This window comes from Pan troglodytes, chromosome 6 (genome assembly GCF_028858775.2).
Source record: "Pan troglodytes isolate AG18354 chromosome 6, NHGRI_mPanTro3-v2.0_pri, whole genome shotgun sequence".
Lineage (NCBI taxonomy): Eukaryota > Metazoa > Chordata > Mammalia > Primates > Hominidae > Pan > Pan troglodytes.
The window spans coordinates 133960291-133978687 of record NC_072404.2 but is presented as its reverse complement, the minus strand read 5'-3'; the positions used below and the strand labels follow the sequence as shown (position 1 = coordinate 133978687).

Here is an 18397-nt window from a genome sequence, read left to right as displayed (position 1 = left end):
CTATAAAACTCCCCCACCCCTATCTCCCTTTGCTGACTCTCTTTTCAGACTCAGCCCACTTGCACCCAAGTGAAATTAACAGCCTTGTTGCTCACACAAAGCCTGTTGGTGGACTCTCTTCAACGGATGCGCTTGACAACTGTCTTCTCAAAAAGCCGCTCTGTTGGAGTCATTATACATATCATCCTATTACTACTAGGCTTATTTTCTTGTCAATGCCTATGTGGTAAACATATCTACTACGTTACTATAAAGTTTTCATCATATTATTTAGTTTGCCAGTAGGTTATTTAACGTATTTTTACATTATGAATGACACTTCAATGAATCATGATAATATTAGAGAAAAAGTACCAGCTACTAATATTTTGTAATCAGCCCAAAATGTAATAATAACCTGGTTATAATTATCCATACATATTATAATATCTAATAGCAAAAACGCTTCCAAGTAGTTCTAACAAGGAAGGTATCTCTTCTATGAATCAATTTTACAAAGATTTTTAAGAGGTAATAACCCCAAATTTTAACAATTTTAGCAGCTTTGTTTTGGTGCCAATTCGAGTTGAAAATGGCACAAACCATTTTCCAACCTGTGAGTCATCCTTTATACTACTGGCTTTAAAATTCAAATATAAAACAAGTCAATAGCCTTATAACGAACTTTTTAAATGTTAATTTTTCTTAATTGATTTCTCTAGACATTTTTCTTTGAGATAGAAATCAAATTATTTTACTGTTTTGGTAGCTCAATTTCAGTCATCATTACTAAGATTAGTAATTTTATATTTATCTCTCAAACCTTAGCTGTAGAAATGTAACAGTTAATTAAGTGTAATGTATGAATGCAAAAATAAAGTTACAATCTTAGTTATTGGTAATTGTGGTTAGTTAAAAATCTCATCAATGAATAAGGCATAGATCAGATTTTTTCAATAATGGAATAAGCTCAGAAAATATATAAAACTTAAAGAATATTTTGTCAAAAATTTTATGGAAAAGCCTAAATCCTAATAATAAGGTTAGGATTGAGAAAGTTCCTATTAAGAGATTAAGTAGGCCTGCTGTTGACTTTGTCTCACCCAGCTGTATCAATATTCCATCTGGATTGCTTGAGTGGTAAATTACAGTGCTGCAGTAAAATAGCATAAAATAATAACCTTCAGTTTTCCCTAGAGTATATTGACCTTTTTCCTAGGCTTTAAGCTCCTTTGAATCTTGTTAATGTTTAATTCATACAGCAAATGAATGAAAAGGTAAAGTTTTCAATTTTGTAAAACATCACTGAGCATTGCAAAATGAGAGGGAAACATGACTTGGTTACTTTACCTGATTTTAATATTGAACTAAGTTAATTTAAGAGAAGCAACCATGGCTTTTTCCACTTGTGAAAAAGTAAGGCAAATCTCTTGCCAATTATATTAGTCATGCCTTTTAATTCCCTGTTCATAAATATCTGTGACCCTAATCTCAAATTATTTTCTTTTCATAACAAATTCAAAAAACTGAGATATATTTGAATGCTAGCATGTTAGAAAAGTATTTTAAATAATGGCAAAAACAAGAAGTATATAATTAACAGGTTGAATTGTGCCCACCAAAAGAGAAATGCTAGGCTTCAGAATATTTTAAGAAGACTAGACATAATAGCATGCTCCTGCTATTATGTTCATGCAGAAGAACAATGACTGAATTTTGGGAAACAGTTTTGACTGTGATAAAAAATAATTTTTTTAGTATTATTATCTGTTTCTCAAACCTTATAAATACAGAGAATTTAAATAAACAGGTCTTTAAGAACTTGTTGTTTCTAAAACTAATTGGCCACTATTAAGTAGTATGAACATGGCAGCAGTCAGCCCCACCCACGATGAAGTAGCTACGTGGTGCCCATGGCCACTGGCTGCTGCTTAAGAAATGAGGGCAGGGACCAAGTATTTAATCAAGGGTTATTCTGGGCTGACTTTTTTTGTGAGGTATATTATATGTACTGAATAATTAATTGCAGGAAAAAAAATCTGTGAAATAGAAAATGACCTTCTTTAACAAATGATGACATTGAGAGTCTCTATGGCTCCTGTAATTTACCATAGCCTAGGGGGCAGAGTTCAAAGTTAAACCAAGTTCTCTTTGTTCCAAAACCATATTGTCCAAAACCTGAGCTTAAATTAAAATATTGAATAATTAATTAAATGCTAAATTGATTGTCCTAGTGTAATTACTGAGGATGATTTACGGGGCAAACTTAATTTACAGAAAGTCTACTTTGTTTCTCCTTTGTTCATTCCCATGGTTCATCCTAATATTTAATACCGAGCTCTAAAATTGGAAAAAAGAATTATTCCTTATAGTAAATTTACTTGCAAAAGCAATGATACCAGTTGCAGTTTCTTCTACCTTCTACCTGTTTATAGGTGAAAGATTTTCAGAATGTGGATTAAATAAAGCTGCACTCATTTTCAGGCATTTAGTCTGACTTCTTAATAAAATCCTTAGAGAAGAGTCACAGACATTACAGGAGAGCAACTCATTCCTGGAGCTCAGCCCTTCCATCCTTTGAAACCAAGACAAACATCGATTGGTCCCTGCATTCAAGGCTAGTTTCTTCAGAAATTAGAAAGTGAGTGTGAATGAGGCTAAAAGGGCTGGTCTTTTTTTTAGGCAACCAAAGGAGACAAGTTTTGACAATATTATACATCATAACAATGTCTTGTCAGATACTTAGAGTAGTGCAAAATTATCACAGTTCCACTGTATAGTTAGTAACTCCATGTCCATCTAGTCTTAACATCATTCAGTTCCCAAAATGCCAACCTGTATTCCCTCTGTCTAATCCAGCAACTAACTCCAATCCTATGCTGTTACCCCTTTCTGATTAATCTCTGTTAGCTGTTTTTTGACTCTCCTTGCTGTGCTCTCTGAAAACCCTTTATGTTCTCAACCTCTTGACTGAAAGTTCTTTTGTAAACTTGAGCATAATTGAAACTTGACTTCCTATCCACACACCCCATGACATCTCCCATGTCAGTGTTATTGTACAGTGTCCCCCTACATAAGCGTGTTGACCCATTAGCTCCAGTAATCTTCACCCTTCTTAGTCCCATGAGGATGTGGAATATTTTGTGGAACACTAGGTCAGGATTGAGAAATGTGCTTAAATATGCTAATGAGCAGCCATGGGAATCTCAGTGCTCCCTACATTTTCATTTTTGCTTTTCTAAACAGTTCTGTAATATTCCATGTTTTGGGGGGCCATTTTTATTTTTCGCCAGTCCAGTAAACATAAAACACAGCTATTCCATGTTTTTTGTCATTTAAGAGATCAGTCAATACTGGAATGGGTGTAATTTTCTAATTCTCAAGAAAGCAACATTGATTCAACTTGGGTGAAGGTTTTCCTCTGGTCTAATCACTATGACTGTGGCCAGGTAGACTCTCATTTTGCACCTCTAATTGTCCAGAACTATATGAACATATAAAGAGTGAGAAGGAAATCTCCATATGGTAGAGCTGGGCCGACATCTTTATAGCATCTAGGTACTTAGAGCACAGAGTAGTTATTTAGATTTGGATCTCAATTTTTCACATGGTCTCACTATTTCTCAGGGGATAATTCTACTTTCTACTTTACTGATAAATGAAGGTTTCTCCTCTTCCACATAGAATCTATTTTCCACCTATTGCCATGATATGGAACAACTCCACAACAAACAAAAAATTTGGATAGATTGTAAATTGAGCTTATGAATTGAGCATTGTGCTGATATAAAATCTGATGAAAATTGCACTGAATTAAAGGAAATGCAGTAAAATGTCTCCAATGACTAAAAACCAAGCTACAAAATAAAATCCTAGTCTATTTAATATATTTAAATTTCTTCTCTCCCTTTTCAGGGCTCAAATAGTGGCTTAAATATATGAGCTTGTAATTCCTATTGTTTACTAAATTCTACTTTGGCAGTAGGTTTCATCTCTTCTAACCTACATAGGACTCAGGCAATTCCCCTCCACCCTACTCTGCACATCTTCAACTTTTTCTTCTACATGGGACCATCAGATCGGCATAAAAATATGTTATTTCTCCTACCATAAAAAGCAAACAAAAAAGAACAAATAAAGCCATAACATTCTTTTTAGCCCCACTTTCCTCTCCAGGTACTACCCCATAGCAAAACCCTTTAAAACCATTGTATATAACAATGATTTTCAATGTTCTCCTCCCATTATCTCTGATACTCACCATGCTACTAACAATGTTCTCAGCCAGGGTGTTAGTGCACTCCATGCTGCTACTACTGATGCAAATTCTCAGCCCTCATCTCACTTGCCTATCAGCACCACTTGGTACAGACTGTCCATTCTGATCCTTCCCTTAGCTTCCTTGATGCCTCACTCTGTAGGTCTTTCTCCTAAGCCAATGATGTTCCTCCTCAGCTTTTTTTGTGGATTCTACTTCATCCTCAAAGCTCATATTTGTAGTATCACTGGCTCATTCCTCAGCCCTTACCTGTATCTACAGTCACTCCTTTGGTGATTTCATCCCATTTCATGGCTTTAAATACTTTCTATATAATAACTCCCAGATTTATGTTTCCATCCAAGATCTCTCCTACTAAATCAGATTCAGATATCCAAACTGTCTGCACAAAATCTCTACTTAATTACCTAATGGGCAGCTCAACTATAATTTGTGCAAAACTAATGTTCTGAATTCTACTATGTCCAAACAAATCTGTTGCTTTTTAGGTTTCTGCTATCTCAGTTAATTCAAATCCTATTGCTGTAGAAAAATAGCTTCATGTATACCCTTCATATGTGATATTTAACTAAAGCCTGTTTGCTCTGCTTTGAGAACATTCAAATTCTGAGATTATTCACCACCTCCACTGCATACAGCCTGATCTGACATCCTCAACATCTCTTGCTTGGATTACTGCAATTGCTTCCTAATCAATTTCCTGATTCCTCCCTTGCCCTCTACTGCATATTTTTAACCAAGCGGTTAGAGGAATCATTTTAGAAACAAAATTCAGATCATGACACCTTCCTTCCTGAAACTTCCCAGTGAATTTACGACTCACTCAGAATAAAACCCATAGTTATTTGCTACGTGATCTGGCACCCTGCTCCCTCTCTGACCTCATGTTCTCTTACTTTATCAGCATTTCTTATTCCTTGCTGCTGTTTTATTTCTTCCCATATCAATTTTCAGGTGATGCATTATGTATTTTTCTCTTGATTTTGACTATTTTTAGTTCTCTCTCTTCTAGTATATTAATTCCATGAGGTCATCTACTGTTGTAAATTTTCCTTTTGGCTCTATCCCTAGCACTCAGAGTACTTGGCACATAACAAGTCTAAAAGTATTTGCTGTGTGATTAAAACAAAACAAAATAAAACAAAACAAAAAAACATAAAATACCCCTATGAAAAGCCTGGGAACTCTGCTAGTTCCCTTCTGGGTTCCTTTTCCCTACATTTAATCACTACCTGAAACTTTGAGTAAGACTCCATAACCCTGAAAGTAATAAGTAAGATGAGACCATTGTCCCTTCACCTTACTATGCTATCCCTTCACTCTCTCCATGATTACCACCATGGAAAATCTAGGTGAAGAGGATCTGCAGTAATTTTAGAAAGAAATTGGAGGATAAGTGAAATTAATTAATTTATTAATTTGTCCAAAAACTATTTATTATCTTGAAATTCCTTTTGAGTCTCAAAGGAATTGCTACCAGGCATTTAGACTCTTTACCAGGAAACAGTCACCTTTGAGATCCACATGCAATCCATTTTCTTTGCCCTCAGGTGTTCACTCCCTCCAAAACCATTTTTGTTAAGCATCCCTTCAAATCATCACAGCTCCCCAACCAAATTATTACTCAATGATTCCAACCCCCTACCACCACCACCTTCTGAAATTCCTTATAGAAAATCCTAAAATATCTTTAAGCCCGAAGTAGCATCCTCTCAAAGACTCAGTGAGCTATTTTGTAAAGTCATTGCAGCCCTAATCTTATAGTATATGTCTTTTTATTAGAAAAGGAAGGTTGAGAGTAGCATGGAGTAGGTGAACTCTTCTTGGTTAGATTTCCTTTACTATATTTTTGCTAGTGTAATTGTTAGGCAACAGATATATTCTACTGTTGCACGTATATATACATATATACACACACATATATACATATATATACACATATATATACATATATATATATATATATATATATTTTTTTTTTGAGATGGAGTTTCATTCTTGTTGCCCAGGCTGGAGTGCAATGGCAGGATCTCAGCTCACTGCAAGCTCCGCCTCCTGGATTCAAGTAATTCTCCTGCCTCAGCCTCCCGAGTAGCTGGGATTACAGGCACACACCACCATGCCCGGATAATTTTTTGTATTTTTAGTAAAGATTGGGTTTCACCATGTTAGCCAGGCTGGTCTCAAACTCCTGACATCAGGTGATCCACCCGCCTCAGCTTCCCAAATTGCTGGGATTACAGGCATGAGCCACCGCGCCTGGCCCTGTTGCACGTATTAAATTAAATATATTTACATCTTTACAAAGAGAATTTGTTTTCAGGGAGACAAAAATCTAAATTGTGAAATAATTATTTACCAATTAAAAAATTTCTTTGTTTTCTTCAACTATCACAAAATCAGCATGCACATTTGTTGTAATGTCTATCACTATTACACCAGGATATGTTCTTAAAGAACTTGACAAAATAATGCAAAACTCTATTTGTAGGAATTCATATGTAGATAAAGCTAAAATTATTATTATGAAAAAGAAAGAATTGTTGTTACTACCTAATTTAAAATGTATTTCAATAAAATAAGAATAAAAACAGTGTGGCACTAGTGTGAAAAAGAACATATACTTTGACTCAGAATTAATAGAACATATACTTTGACTCACAATTAATAGACCAAAAAAATTGTCATATATCAGACAATTTAGTGTAATCCATATGGAATTTCAAAAACATGAGAATTGGATATACAATAAATGGCCTGAAATCATTAATTGCATACTAGTAAAAAATAGTTTGCAAATTCATGCATGAAACAATTTTCAGATATAAAAGAAAAGAGAAAAAATATTTTGAAAAATTATCAGAAATGTTGGCTGAAGGATCTGCTAAACATGCCACAAAACACAGGAAAAAAATCACCATTTTAAGTACAGTATCATAATGAGCAATATATTTTAGAAAACTAAGCGATGTTGTATATGATATAACCTTAATAGGAAATATTCATTTCTAAATATGAAGACTGATTTGTCTCTGTATATAAACAAAAAAGCCTAAGGCCAGAAAGCTACTGGTAGGAATTTTACTCTCAGAAATATTTTTGCTTTATTTTATTTTTCCACCAGCCCTAAGTTAAAAGGGCACAGAATGAATCTTGGCAGCCTCAAATGCTCTGTCTCGTGTTCCTGAGGTGCCATCTGGCACAGGACTCGACTGCAGACAGTGCTTAATGACCATCCTGGCTGACAGCTATTACGGATGCGTCACTGCTACTGCTGCACGATTTGTGAGCAATTCTAACTAGAAGGATGACAGTCACAAATCTCAACAGAGTGTTATGTTGTTTTCCATTCCAACAGCCTTTTAAGAATGTGATATTTAGCAAGAGTAAGCAGACTGGTTAACAAAGGTGGAACATGTCCTCATACATAATGAAATAGTCAATAAAAAGCAAAGGCACAATGCAGTCAGCACAGTTTTGTTCTGAGCAGCCCTGCTGCAGAACATCTTTGTTGGAAGCTAAGAACAATTCATTTGCTCATAATCCAAATCCAGAAGCCAGCATTGCTTTGAACTTCAAACAGAATGAAGACATATGTCATCTCAGACAAGAACATGTCTAATACATATTTCTTACACAAACTAAGACTTAAATATGGGGAAAAAGTAGAAAAGAAACTGAAAGAAAGCTGAAATGAAAATGAGAAATTTAGAGCACATAATGAGATGTGAGAAACAAAGAAAGTATACTTTGTTGTTAACTTTTACTAAAGTAACTACTCATGACACTACACTACAGTTCAGGTGTGTAAGAGAACTTATTGATGACCTATTCCGCCATAAACTTAGAAATCTCATTCAAAGGAAATCATTAAAGTCTCACCACATCAAAAGGAATATTTTATGTTTTGGGGCACTTCACTTCTACAGAAAAAAAGCCTACTTTGTTTCCGATTTTAAGAAACTAACTCACCTTATAAATTAATCATTTTTATTTGTAGAACTTTGCCTTCAGCTAAAATATTGGCAGGTAACAAAAGGAAATGATGACCTTTAGTCCCTATTTTCTATCTATATATTGCACTACAAAGCTACATTTAAATGTTTGTGGGGATAGCACCAAAATAATACATTGCAATTGTGTATAAAGAACTGATTTAGTTTGCATAAAATAAATGGCATACTTTCATATATAAATGATATGATGGATCACCATTTATTCTTTCAGGGAAGGCTTTCTATATGCCATGCATGTGCCAGATCCTGGGCCTGCTAAGGTGGGGAAATGACATCCACTCTTGCCTCAAGGAACATGTTGTCAGGAGATATGTAATCTGATATTTTCCAAAAACATGGACTAGATAGATGTATTCAATCACCAATCTTCTCTGGTCTTATCATATTTTTACGAGTGTTGTGGCTTTGTTAGGGAGATGACAGGCAGAACTGTAACAATGGTTAAAAGATGAGATAAGGCAAGAGAAGTTGAATATTCTGTGATCAATAGAAGAAATGATGTTTAGGCATATATGATATCCCTACCCTCACCTTCAACCATATTAATGTTCTGGTACTTTCTAAACAAAGTCACATGAAAAGAAGGAAAGGTCTCTTACAGATGGAGGTCTAAAGTTAGCTTACCTTGCAGGAAGCAGTAGTCCAAACCATCATGTAATTTAGAAGCAGTGTCAGATGCTAAAAATTCAGAGGTAGGCAACAGTCTTTGGCCACCTTGGAAAATTACTTTCATTTTCCAGCTTTACTGAGGAATAATTGACAAATTAAAATTGTATATATGTAAGGGGTACAACATGGTGATTTCATATACACATTGTGAAATGATTACCACAATGAAGTTAATTAACATATTTATCACCTCACATAGTTTACTTTTGTGTGTGTGTGTAGTGAGAATGCTCAAGATTTACTCTTAGCAAATTTCAAGTATACAATCCAACATTATTAGCTGTAGTCATCATGCTGTACATAGATGCACAGAATGTATTCATTTTATAACTGAAATGATATGGTTTGGATCTGTGTCCCCACCCAAATCTCACGTCGAATTGTAGTCCCCAGTGTTGGAATGGGACTTGGTGGGAGGTGATTGGATCATGTGGATGGTTTCTAATGGCTTAGCACAATCCTCCTAGTGCTGTTCTCATGATAGAGTTCTCAGGAGATCTGGGTGTTTGAAAATGTGTGCCTGAGTTACTTCACTTAGAATAATAGTCTCCAATCTCATCCAGTTCACTGCAAATGCTATTAATTCATTCCTTTTTATGACTGAGTATTATTCTATCATATATATATATATATATATATATATATATACACCAGTTTTTTTTTCTTTTTAAGCACCAAAATCTCAGAAGTCACTACTAAAGAACTTACTCATGTAACCAAATACCACCTGTACCCCAATAACTTATGGAAAATAAAATTTAAAAAATTAAACAACAAAAAAAGTGTGTGCCACCACCTCACCCCTTTCTCCTCCTGCCAAGTAAGTCTTGCCTGTTTCCCCTTCGCCTTCTGCAGTGATTAAAAGTTTCCTGAGGCCTCCCCAGAAGCCGAGCAGATGCCAGCATTATGCTTCCTGTACAGCCTGCAGAACAGTGAGATAATTAAACCTCTTTTCTTTATAAATTGCCCAGTTTCAGGTATTTCTTTATAGCAGTATGAGAATGGACTAATATATGAAAGTTTATAACCTTTGACTCACACTTCCCCACTTTCCCTTCTTCCTTCAGCCCCTAGCAGCCACCATTCTATTCTCTGCTTCTATGATGTTGACTAGTTCGGATTCTACATATAAGTGAGATTATACAGTAATTGTCTTTCTGTATCTGGCTTATTTCATTTAGCATAATGTCTTCCAGCTTTGCTCATGTTGTCACAAATGGCAGGATTTCTTTCTTATTTATACCTAAATAATATTTTATTATATACTACATTGTCTTTATCCATTCATCTACTTATGCACACTTTGATGGACCACTTAGGTTGTTTCCCTAGCTTAGCTATTGAAAATAAAGCTGCTATTTAAAAACTTGGACACACAAATAAATGAAAAGATATTCTATGTTCATGTATTATAAGAATTAATACTGTTAAAATGCCCATACTGCCTAAAGCATTCTACATATTCAATGCAATCCCTATCAAAATTCCATGGTATTTTTCACCAAAATAGACAAAAATTACAAAAATTTGTATGGACTCACAAAATGCCCCAAATAGCCAAAGCAATTCTGAATTAAAAAAACAAAGCTAGAGACATAATGCTACCTGATTTCAAATTATATTACATATCTATAATAACCAAAACAGTATGATACTGACATAGAAGCAGATACCTAGGCCAATACAAGAGGATAAAGAGCCCAGAAACAAGCCCACACATATATAGTCACTTAATCTTTGAAAATGGCACAAAGAATATACAGTGGGAAAATAAGAATCTTTTCAATGAATGGTGTTAAGAAAAGTAAATATCCACATACACAAGAATGAAACTGTATGCTTAATTTACGCCATACACAAAACTTGACTCAAAGTGAATTAAAGACCTAATCATAAGGCCTGAAACTCTAAAACTTCTAGAAGAAAACATAGAAGGAAAGCTGTTTGACCTTGTTCTTGGCAATGTTTCTTTGCATAAGACACCAAAAACACACACAAGAAAAGCAAAAATAAACACAAGAGACTACAACAAACTAAAAAGCTTCTGTACAAAAAAAAATCAACAAAATGAAAAAGCAATTTATGGAATGGGAGAAGACATTTGCAAACCACACATCTTCATAAGGTGTTAATATTCAAAATATATAAAAACTCATACAACTCAACAGCAAAAAAATAAATTACTCAATTTTAGAGATGGGATTTGAATAGATATTTTTCCCAAAGCCATCAAAAAAATGCCCAGTAGACACTTAAAAATGTGGTCAACATCACTAATCATCAGTGAATTGCAAATTAAAACCACAATGAGATATCACCTTATACATGTTAGAATAAATATTTTAAAAAGACAAGAAACAACAAGTGTTGGCAAAGGTGTAGAAAAAAGGAATCCTTGTACACTATTGGTGAGAATGTAAATTGGTGCAGTCATCATGAAAAATAGTACAGAGATTTCTCAAAATATGAAAAATAGAACTACCATATGATTCATCAATTCTATTTCTATGTATGTACCCAGAGGAAATGTCCATCCTGAGCAATTACTGAATGTTAACATGGCTTACATGAAATTAGAGAGTGAGTTCGGAAATGGAGATGCCCTTTTATCTTCAAAGGATGTCTTTCTTCCTAACCTCAAGCAATATTTTGTAAGCTCCTGGAAGACAGATAGGCAATAGTCAAAACATGTCAAGAAATAATAATTGCTAAATGATAAGTGTAATCTTCAGTAATACACAAATTCTATATCTTGTAAAGTCAACCTGTGTGAGAATATTTAATGTATACTAACATGTACATCACCTCACATACTTACATTTTGTGGTGAGAATATTTATGTGTACTTTTTAAGCAATTTTCTAATATACATTATTATTATTAACTGTAGTTATACAACAATTGTGCATTTCTTTACTCTTATTTTTTTCAGATTTATCTATTATTCCATGTTTGTATACATATATGTGTGCATGTAAATCCATGTTTAATTTTATATTTTGAATGTCAAATAAATAATAAGAATTATCAACTATTTGGCAATGGGTATAAAATTTTACGACTATAATATAGCCATTCCTTTTATAAAAATTCATGCTAGAATATTATGGAAACATCTTAAACACATTATAGGTAATTTTGATTTCTTAAATAATGCATTCTGAATGCAATATACTTTTAAAAAATAATGTCCATTGTCTGTACTCCTCCTTATTAATTCTAGTTGTTTAATTTGTGTCATAAAAATATGGAGCGTCTTTACAGAACTCTATACAACAGCCTTCTAACTCTTTAGTTTGCCATGTTTTTCTCCCATGCCAAAATTTCCTTAGAACCCCTAAAGTGATCTTTTTATAATACAAAACTGATTGCCACTTATGTTTAAAATAAAACAAAAATTAAACATTGTCAATTGAACATTGACTAAAGTCTGCATTCCTTAATAAGATATACAAGATTCTCAAAATTCTTGTATCTTAACTCCAACACATCATTTTGAATTTTCCATTAATCTTGCAATTATACCTCACATCCCAGCTTCATTAAATGCTTCAGTTCACCAAGTGCATTTCATTATAACAAATATTTATTGGACATCTTTTTTTTTTAAAAAAAAGCAATTCCACTAATCATTTATACATATTCTCTCTTTTGTTTAGAATAATCTTTTCCACCAGCCAATGGCTGGGAACTCCCTTTTGATTTTCATTACCCAGTCCCAAACTCCAGTATTAGAAAAATCTTGTTCAGCTCCCTCCTCGGAAATTTCAGAACATTTCCTCCTGCTTACTTGATGATAATTGTTTATTTACCTATCTATATCCTTGTGGGATGAAATGACTCTTCTCATTTATAACTGAGTTATACCTGTTATAATTCATGGTTTTGTTAGTGATTTGAGGTTGAACTGAGGGAAAAAATCAAGTCTTATATATTGAGTTTTGGGTCTTCCCTGTAAGTGGAATAATTCATGGTATTCATCAATTGAAGAAATAGTGTACAACTAAACTAAGAAGGAAACCTCTAAGTAAACTTGGGAGAGAGAACTACAACTCTCATTCTCTCGATAATCATTTTACAAATCAAAGATGTCTAGCAGATTGCCTCTGCCTGAGATCTTGTGTAGTGGTTACTTCCATGCAGATAATGGACAGGAGCTGAGAAGAAAAGCAACAAAGCTCCTGAAATAGTTAGGGGTGGAAGAGAACAAACCCTAACGGTAATTGGATTAATATGGGACTTTCAAGCTTAGAGTAAAAAATTATGTAAGATTAGAAGTATATACCTTTTTAAACAGCTTTTTTGGGCATTAACTACATACAATAAAATATATACCCACTTTGTCCATGTTCAGTAGGTTCTGCCTATAATGCCAGAACTTTGGGAGGCTGAGGCAAGAGGATCACTTGAGCCTAGGAGTTCAAGATCAGACTGGGCAACACAGTAAGACCCTAACTCTATAAAAATTTTTAAAAATACCCAAGCATGGTGGCTCACACCTATGGTCCCAGCTACTTAGGAGGATGAGGTGGGAGGATAACTTGAGCCCATGAGGTAGAGGCTGCAGTGAGCCATGATGGTGACACTGCACTCCAGTCTGGGAGAGAGTGAGACCCTGTCTCAAACAAACAAACAGAAAGAATCACCATTTTAAGTGTACAGTTTAATGATTTTAGTAACAGTCATACAACCATTCCCAGAATCCAGTTTCAGAATTGTATCCAACTGTGGCCAACTCCTGCTCCAATCCTAAGTGCCAAGCAACCTCTGATCTGTTCTTTTTGTATAGATTTGCCTTTTCTGGGCATTTCATATAAATGAAATTATAAAAATATGTAGTTTCCTGTTTCTGCTTTCTTTCACTAGCATAATGTTTTTACATTCATATTGTAGCATGTATCAGAAGTTTATTCTTTTTGTCATTGCTATGTAGTACTCCATTGTATGATAGATCACATATTATTTATCTCTTTAGGTGTTTCAATTGTTTCCAGTTTGGGGCTATTATAAATAATGCTATTTTTCAACATTCATGTATATGTCTTTGTATGAAAATATTCTAATATACATTATTATGTATAAAATTATGTATAATAATAGTATAATTATTAGAATATTTAGAATATTTCATACATGAAATTACGGGTAGATTCCTAAGAGTAGAATTGCTTGTTGTATGATAAGCTTATATTTAACTTTCATGAAATAAATAAATTTTTTTCCAAACTAGCTGGACATTTTAAATTTTTATCAGCAAAATATGAGACTTCCTGTTTCCCCATATCTTCAACAACACTTGTCTTACTGATTATATCAATTTTAGTGGGTGAAATAGAATCTTACAGGAGTCTTAATTTATATTTCCCTTTTTACTAATGTTCAGCATTTTTCATGTGCTCATTAGTCATTCTTATATCTCTTTGGTGAAAATTCTATAAAAATACTTTGCCCATTTTTAATTTGGGTTGTTTATCTTATTATTGAGGTGCAAAGATTCCTTATATAATATCCTGGATAAAATCCCCTTATAAGATGCATAATTTAAAAATATTTTCTCTCACCCTGGAACTGGTCTTTTCATTTTTTAAGTATACTATTGAAGTACAAATGTTTATAAATTTTATGAAGTCCAATTTATTGATATTTTTTGTTATAGATGATGCTAAAATATCTTTGCCTAATCCAAGGTTACAATAATTTTCTGCTATTGTTTCTTCTAAATATTTTTTAGTTTTAGCTCCTACATTTAGACTATGATTCTTTCTGGGTTAATTTCATGTATGACAGCATGTAAGAGGCTATATCCAGCTTTGTGCCAATGGATATCCAATTACTTCATCACCATTTGTTGAAAAGCCTATCATTGATTGAAAATGAATGCATCATAAATATAAGAGTTTCTTTCAGGATGCTTAATTCTTTCATTGACCTATATCAGTGGTTCTCCATTGGGAGTTACTTTTCTCCACAAAGGATATTTCTCAATATCTGATATGGTTTGGATGTTTGTCCCCTCCAAATCTCATCTTGAAATGTGATTCTCATTGTTGGACATGAGGCCTGGTGGGAGGTGATTGAATCATCAGAGTGGGTCCCTCCTGAATGCTTTAGCCTCATCCTCTTGATGAGGCATGTTCTCGCTCATAGGTGGGAATTGAACAATGAGAACACATGGACACAGGAAGGGGAACATCACACTCTGGGGACTGTTGTGGGGTGGGGGGAGGGGGGAGGGATAGCATTAGGAGATATACCTAATGTTAAATGACGAGTTAATGGGTGCAGCGCACCAGAATGGCACGTGTATACATATGTAACTAAGCTGCACATTGTGCACATGTACCCTAAAACTTAAAGTATAATAATAATAAAGAAAAAAATTATGTTAAATAAAATCTTATTTTTTCAAAAAAAATAATTTTAGAGCATTACTTGAGTAGTGTTTGTCTCTCCTCAATAAAATCTTTATACTTACACAATTTTATTTATTTTGTATCTTGCTTTTGGTCATTTAAAATGCTGATGACATTTTAGCTGATTCAATGAGTAGAAGCCCCATTGCTACCATCTGACATATTTCAGTCTGCGACATAAAATCTGGACATTAAAATCTTTTCTGGTGCTACCTTAAAGGCCCAGATTCTTTCACTTACATACTTGTAAGAAGATCCTATAGCACTATGGACACTCACTTTATGTTAAATCCTGCTTTCTCTTTATATACAGTTCATTTTATTTTCTTACAGCAAAGTCTAACTGGAATGGTTTTGCCCAGTTATATCCTAGAAATGAACATAAGCTGCTATTCCATCTATGAGTGCCTCCAATGTGGAGAGGGTCATTTGAATTTGGGATGACTTATTTTGCCAGGTTCAATTAAGTATCAGCATATTGGAGAAAGAGCCCAAATAGATTTAGGTGACCAGCTTCTTACTGCATCATTCAAGTACAGAAAATATTCAACATTATCAATGCCAGTAGAGGGATACACATTTCTGCTTTTATTTTTAGTGTCTTTGCTACTGAAATGTCTTGAGTAAAGGTTGCACATTTCACACAATGGCTCATTTCACACCTTCAGCAAACAGAAAAGCATATTTGAAATAATGTAGTCAGTTTAGGATAATTTCTTGGTGAGAATCCCTTGTCTTTGCCCCAGTCATCTGTTTTCACACAAAAATTTAAAGTTTCATCATTTCATAATACTAGCATCAATAAATGTTAATAGACTTTGACTTGTTCTGGTAACATAGCAGCTGACAGATGCTTTTCTGAAGACAATAAAAAAGTATTTATTCAAGCAGGTGATGAATGATATATATGGCATTTCTTAAACTTGTGCTTCTCTAGAACAGTGAAGCACATTGGTTTGCAGATGTTTATTGTGGCCTTCGAGAGATTGCTAATAAATATTTTAATAGATCACTCTCATTTCAAGTTCTCTAGATCTAACAACAGACTCTTATTCTTCCTTCCTTCATCTCATTTTTGTAGTTATTTATTTTTCTTGCACCTAGAAAAATAAATAATCTAGTTTATGTCTTAGTAGAAGCATCACACCAATGTGACAATAATTTTGTTAATGATTTATAAACATATACCACAATAAGTCTTTGTAGCCATTGTCAAAATGTTCTATTCTAAAGGGAATATAAGAAGGATAAAAAAGTATAAAATCCATGCCCAATAATGTCATGCCTTGATGAAAATATGTTCAGAATAGTAAAATAATGGCAATCTGCTTTCTGGAATTGAATTTGTCTTTAATGATGCAGGATACAGGGATCCTTGGTTGTCTAATTTGTAATGCTAAGCCATGAGCGGTGTTGACATTAAAATTCGAAATAGCTCTGTTATCAATGACAACTTACAGCAGCAACACTGATACGGATATTTAGCTGATTATTAAAACATGTATTTTGCCAGAGGGTAGGATTTTCATTCCTGATGTTTGATTTTAGTAATAGCAGTAATCTTACAGTTCTCCCTTTGGGTATAGTAAAATTCTTCCAAGTGAAAGAGAATCAATCATACATTTCACATAAACTGGGAACATTTTAACCACCGTAGAGAGAAGCACTACTTGACACTGAAATTTCTCATCTCCGCACCTTACTTCAACTGACTTGTGTTTGTTTGTTTGTTTTGTTTTTACTTTTTCACTCATGTTAATGTTAGTATACATTATGGTTATTTTCTTGTTTTAGAGGCAGCTCTTATCCTAGCATCCTAGCCAGGGGGGAATTTATTCTCTGAATGCCAAAAAAAGAAAGATGAACTATGCCCACATCCATTTCCTTTAAAGTGGAATTACTTCTTTACATTGCAGAAGGGGTTATAAACAAATTGACCCCTTGCTGTAATTGTCAAAATATCAACACACACACACAGTCTCATAACGCATGTACTAGCTTTGTTAACTGACACTTACAGAGGATAGAGCATTCATTCATTCATTCATGCACTCATCACTTCAACATTCATTATACATTTCTAGTGCATGCAAATGATTATTTTGGGTACTTAACTGAGTTGAATAATGATCTTATAATAAATGAAGTTTCCACTTTTTGGTTCATGTGAGGAGGCCATATATAAATAAATATCCTATATATACCATGTATAGATGAATACACTTTTTCTTTAACCAAATAATACATATTCTATGGAAGGATATTATAAATAAATAGTCTCTCACAAACAGTCTATAAAATTCTTCCAAATCTAATTCCATAATAAGCAACAGTGGTATGCAAATGAATGTATAGAATACAGATGTCCAATTTAAATTAGATAAAAATTCCAGTTTGAATGGGGGTGTCAGTGCTATAGCTAAAAATAAGAGGTAGAAGAAAGTTGTCATGCTTAAGGACATGGTAATGAACTTCTGCCTGGGCTGAAACTAAGGTCTCTATTTATTGGCTGTGACCTTGGAAATGACAATACTTCTGGGCCTCCATTTGTTAATACATATAATGGAGATTATTATAATAACTAGCTCCCTAGGTTTATGTAAAAGTTCGAGGAGATCATGCATGTAAATCCCTTAGTATCCTGCCTGGCCTAGAGAGTAAACCCTCAGTAAATATTAGCTATTGTTGTTATTACAGGCTCACACATGTAAAAATTTATTGGCTTGGAAACCTCAAAATTATTTTTTAGTTTAATTAATTATTAATACACAAACATGCAATTGTGGCATGTTAAAAGAATCAGAAAATATAACTTTCATGGAGGAGTACCAAATAGATATGTGTCACAAAATGGCAAGTAGCCAGTTAAATTAGACCTAATTTTTTTTTAATGACATGATGTTGTAGTTATTGATTTCAACATAAGTTACTAACAATGAGGATTTATTTCTTTGCTTTCCATGTATGCTAATTATACCTCCATTATAAAATATTCTAAATAGAATGGTTAAAGATAAGTAATTCCAGGAGATATTCTATCT

At 33.8% G+C, this 18397-nt stretch overlaps 1 long non-coding RNA gene across 1 annotated transcript in view; it reads right to left on the bottom strand.

Moving 5' to 3' along the window:
• Positions 1 to 18397, bottom strand: part of LOC134810562 (uncharacterized) — an 84733-nt gene that overhangs the window by 27400 nt on the left and 38936 nt on the right. Inside the window, exons 6-8 of the long non-coding RNA XR_010158955.1 lie at positions 11511 to 11602; positions 9745 to 9865; positions 8899 to 9019 (exon numbers count right to left, since the gene is read on the bottom strand). This is a non-coding gene — a long non-coding RNA (uncharacterized LOC134810562). The remainder of the gene's footprint in view (positions 1 to 8898; positions 9020 to 9744; positions 9866 to 11510; positions 11603 to 18397) is intronic.